The sequence below is a fragment of the Palaemon carinicauda genome, chromosome 21 (genome assembly GCF_036898095.1).
Source record: "Palaemon carinicauda isolate YSFRI2023 chromosome 21, ASM3689809v2, whole genome shotgun sequence".
Classification (NCBI taxonomy): domain Eukaryota; kingdom Metazoa; phylum Arthropoda; class Malacostraca; order Decapoda; family Palaemonidae; genus Palaemon; species Palaemon carinicauda.
The window spans coordinates 101510416-101516265 of NC_090745.1; positions in this window are offsets into that span (position 1 = coordinate 101510416).

Here is a 5850-nt window from a genome sequence, read left to right on the forward strand (position 1 = left end):
TAAAGATTAAAGAACTTAAAAGTTGAACAGGCTCATATTCAACCGTTGAGACACAGACCTTTGCAACGGCAACCCTAGTAAGCTGGCGATTTGAATTAATATTTCATTTTACTTTTTTTAACATGTATAAAACTTCTTTCTTCTTTTCTATATATCTTCCAATGAATAAAAACAATCCTATTATTTTCTTTGTCTTCTCGGAAAGGTTTTTGTTGCTCAATTAACTAATTTCTTTTCGATATTCCTGCTAAAATAACTAAAAATTGGTTAAATCTTCCTCATATTCACAAAAAAATACAATTTTCACCTCACCGTTATCTATTTATTGTGTTTGGTTCTAACACATCTTTTCTTACTGTAAGTATAATACTGATGCAAATATATATATATATATATATATATATATATATATATATATATATATATATATATATATATATATATATATATGTGTGTGTGTGTGTGTGTGTGTGTGTGTGTGTATGTATGTATGTATGTATGTATGTATGTATGTATGTCTGTATGTATGTATATATTAATTTCTGTCTTAAGCTGGCTTTATCTTTAATATAACGGGACCGAAAAGCTAAACTAGCTAATTTAACTTCGGAAAAATGTTATACCAGAATAGATTTCTAAAGTCAAATTGTATGCCTATTCAGATGAAATATAAACTCTCTGAGCAACAGGTTTTAGATGGGTATAGTTATTCCCAGTCAAATCTGATCAGTCACATTTCCAAATATGACAAATATCGTCCACAATCGTCACTGAACCGTAGAGACGATAATCCAAGAGCGTAAGAGCAATAACCTACTGGATGAAAGGCCATGGGCAAGAAGAACCATTCGTGTACCCCAGGACCTCTATAAGATTGGTATCGTTGGAAACCCTAGAATATCTAGATTAAAAAAATAACTGGTAACAAGAAAATACTTAGAATGACTATGACAAATAGCCACTTTTATTCGAACACTATAATCAGATATTAATGTCCGCTCACGACATTCCATATTTCCTTAAAAAAACCTTGCAGACCTGTTGAATCGCCATCTTTGAAGCAAAGGGATGACATGCTACACACAAAATAAAAAAAAAATAAAACTGGGTTTATATACAGTTAAATCTTTTTTAATCACATATGTAGCCTAATTAGATGAAAAAAAACTGTGCGTATGAAAAACTGTTCCCTAATTTGAACAAAATATATTCTCATAAATTGGACATTTATTATTATTATTATTATTATTATTATTATTATTCCTAGCCAAGCTACGACCCTAGTTGGAAAAGCAAGATACTATAAGCCCAAGGGCTCCAACAGGGAAAAATAGCCCAGTGAGGAAAGGAAACAACGAAATAAATAAACGTTATATGAAGTAATTGCAAATTAAAATTAAATATTAAAAAAAAACATTAACAACATTAAAACAGATCATTCATATATAACTAAAAACTTATGTCAGCGTATTCAACATTAAGACATAAGCTGCAACTTTGAACTTTTGAAGTTCTACTGATTCAACAACACGATTAGGAAGATCATTCCACAACTTGGTCACAGCTGGAATAAAACTTCCAGAATAATTTGTGGTATTGAGTCTCATGATGGAGAAGGCCTGGCTATTAGAATTAACTGCATGCCTAGTATTACGAACAGGATGGAACTGTCCAAAAAGGATTGTCAGAATTATGAAAATCTTATGCAACATGCATTATGAACTAATTGAACGACGGTGCTAAAGATTAATATCTAGATCAGGAATAAGAAATTTATTAGACCGTAAGTTCCTGTCCAACAAATTAAGATGAGAATCAGCAGCTGAAGACCAGACAGGAGAACAATACTCGAAACAGAATAGAACTTAAGAATTAAAACACTTCTTCAGAATAGATTGATCACCGAAAATCTTGAAAGACTTTCTCAATAAGCCAATCTTTGTGCAATTGAAGAAGACACAGACCTACCGAGTTTCTCAAAAGTAAATTTGCTGCTGAGAATCACGCATAAAATTTTAATGTTTGGCATAATAAAATTAGATCTGAACAAATTGTACAAACCATTCCAAAGCATAATGCGCCTGCTTTCATTTTGTACAGATAGTATTAAAAAATTTCTAGTATGTATAAAGTTATTGACCATTTCAAGAGTGACATGCATTACGTTAAAATGATTACTTGTGTAATTTCACCACTTTTAACAAAAAATTTATGAAAATAAAATCTGATTATTATCATTAAGAAATTAATTTCTTTGATACACATACAGTATTCATAGACATCGAGTGGAATTACATACATTTATACATATCATACATGCACCATAAGCATGTAAAACTCCCGTCTTCACATTATGTCAACTCTTAAAATGTCTATCTTTTCAGGATCAAATCCCCAACACAAGCCTTTTAAATCAAATTAAATTAAGGATTTGAATGTGAAAAAAAGTCAGATACTGTAATGTAATAACAGATAAGGATGATATGATAAAATCAGAAGCAAATTAAGGGCCGATAATAAAGACGACAAATATCTAGGAAAATTGTAAACACAAATGGACGGATGTCCACTTAAATGAAGAAGAGAAGAGTACGAAAATAAGGCAAAAAAAGTCTGCACACATTAATATTTGGAGTGATATAAATGGAGAATAAATAACTTAATTAAAATGTGCAATACAATATCATAAATATATATGAACAACCAATAACAAATAGATGGCAATGACCTTTGAAATAAAACATAAAAAAGCAATGACATTTCATAGCATAAGATCCGAACAAAAGAGATTAGCCTAATCAGTTACACTTAGAGACCCGGATATGGTCACATGCTGTGGGATGGCAGACTAGATGAGAAAAAAATCTGATTCCTTAATAGCAATTTTTTTTTTTTCAGTTGAGTGAGGAGAATAAAGAGGACATTAGATACCACATCTGCTTCACAATCCAATTGTGTAAAGGTGCACGGTTGAACGTGGTTCGACAGACACGTGTTTGAAGTGATGTTCCAACGAGTGAATGGGGTATTTTGTTGTCGAACACGTTCGAAGACAGTCTACTATTGCCTGACTTTTGTGGGCGGGGCTTCATTGTCCACAAACATGCATTTGTGGCCGACTCCAGCTCTTCGAACAGTTTGCCAAGCAGGTTCGACAACCGGGTTCGACCGTGTAAACCCTCCTTAAAACAAGTTTTGCGATTAGCGTTAAAACCACAATATGAAAACTAGTAGGTAGTAGTTTGACCAGGGCATCAGCCACCCGTTGAGATACTACCACTAGAGTGTTATGGGGTCCTTTGACTGCCCAGATAGTACTATATTGGATCCTTCTCTCTGGTTACGGTTCCTTTTCCCTTTGCTTAAAAACACACACCAAATAGTTTGGCCTATTCTTTACATATTTTCCTCTGTCCCCATACACCTGACAACACTGAGATTACCAAATAATTCTTCTTCACCAAAGAGGTTACTGCATTGTAATTGTTCAGTGATCCCTTTCCTCTTGGTAAGGATAGAAGACGCTTTAGCTATGGTCAGCAGCTCTTCTAGGAGAGGGACACTCCAAAATCAAACCATTGTTTTCTAGTCTTGGGTAATGCTATAGCCTCTGTTCCAGGGTCTTCCACTGTCTTGGGTTAGAATTCTCTTCCTTTAGGATACTCTCAGGCACTCTATTCTGTCTTATTTCTCTTCCTATTGTTTTTTTAAGTTTTTAGAGTTTGTATAGGAGATATTTATTTTAATGATGTTACTGTTCTTGAAACATTTTATTTTTCCTTATTTCCTTTCCTCACTGGGCTACTTTCCCTGTTGGAGACCCTGGCCATAATTATAGCATCCTGTTTTCCAACTAGGGTTGTAGCTTAGCAAATAATAATAATAATAATAATAATAATAATAATAATAATAATAATAATAATACGGTTCATTTAGTCTTTCCCTACACATACACCGAATAGTCTGGCCTATTCCTTCTGTATTCCCCTGTCCTCATACACCAGACAACACTTGAGATTACCAAAAAAAATTCTTAGCTCAAGTATTAACTACTGCATTGTAATTGTTCAGTGGCTAATTTCCTATTGGTAAGGGTAGACATTACTCTTTAACTATGGAAAGCAGCTCCTCTAGGAGAAGGACGCTCCAAAATCAAATCATTGTTCTCTAGTCTTGGGTAGTGCCATAGCCTCTGTATCATGGTCTTCCACTGTTTTGGGGTAGAGTTCTCTTGCTTGAGGGTACACCCGGGCACATTATTTTATCTCATTTCTTTTCCTCTTTTTTTTTTTAAGTTTTAGTTTATATAGTATATGGAAGATCTACTTCAAAGTTGTTGCTATTTTGAAAATATTTAATTTTCATTGTTTATTATTTATCTTGTAGTTTATTTATTTCCTTGTTTCCTTTCCTCACTGGGCTATTTTTCCCTGTAGGGGCCTTTGGGCTTATAGCATCTTGCTTTTCAAACTAGGGTTGTAGCTTAGCTCGTAATAATAATAATAATAATAATAATAATAATAATAATAATAATAACTAGTAAAGAATTCACATTGTTAATGCATTCATTATTTTTGGCAAACGCTTGAACCTCCAAGTACTGTTTTCCTATGTACTGTCAGTTTTAGAGAAAAATAAAGCAAATATGCAAAGATTTCTGATAATATGATTTCGTTCAGATATTACAAATGAACTCACCCCATAAATAAGATGGCTGCTAAAGTTGCACAATTTTCTGATAATCTACATTTTACTTGGTTAAACTTCATCAATTGTCACCATATTTTCGTGATCGACTATTGACTCGCCATGGAAAGTGATAGAAATTAATGCAAAAACTCTGCTAAGAGAACATCTGAAACGTTAAAATCTCTTCCTGATGATTAAAATTAATGCAAAAACTCTGCTAAGAGAGGTTCTACAACGTTAAAATCGCTTCCTGATGACTAAAATAATGCAAAAACTCTGCTAAAAGATCTCCAGAAATGTTAAAATCGCTTCCTGATGAATTAAATTAATGCAAAAACTCTGCTAATTTACCGCGAAATGCAGATTCATGTAATCTGAAAAAAATTGAAAATGCACACAAATTTATAGCATTAGCAAAGCAAAATTTTATGCTGAAAACTTTCAGAATAGCTAAAAATGCAAAAGGAAAAATAAAATAAAAGGAAAATTTCTTCTACACTGAAACAACCTTAGGATATTAGAGGCATCACAGACAAATCTTAGGACTTATTCTATCTCCTTTTAAAATCTTTGGCGATTCCACTTGCAATGCAAATCATACTGCAAAGACAAGGATTTCAAAGAAAATTCGTATAGAAAACTGTTCTATTTCGTCAAGAAAATTTCATCAAAGACTGTCTCCTTTGTTATCATTAACGAGAAATCTCATAATTCCGTAGCTTGATGTTTTTTTTTTTCCACTTGATTTGGAGATTAACTTTTTTTTTACGTTGGACTTTAAATGAAACATTTATATCATAACAGAATGAATACTACAAAGAATGAAACAGAAAAAAGCTAGTATAAAAATAGGATAGGTGAAACAAACGCCGTGGGCTAAGCAAGGTCTCTAAGCACCCGTTGTCCGATTATGTAGCTAAGAACTAAAGTTTTATCTAATTATCTTCTCTTAATTTTCTATTCTTTAGTATTATGCAATATTATAAATAATTGAATCTTAAATAGCCATGTATACGTTTCCCATTTCATACTGAAAAACATAAGCTATGCCCTAAAGCCATAAACACAATAAGGTTGAAATTTCCCAGTTCTACTTATAGAAATGTTTCCCTGTTCTACCTTTCAACGATCTGTCATTTTCACCTTTCATCCAGAAACTTT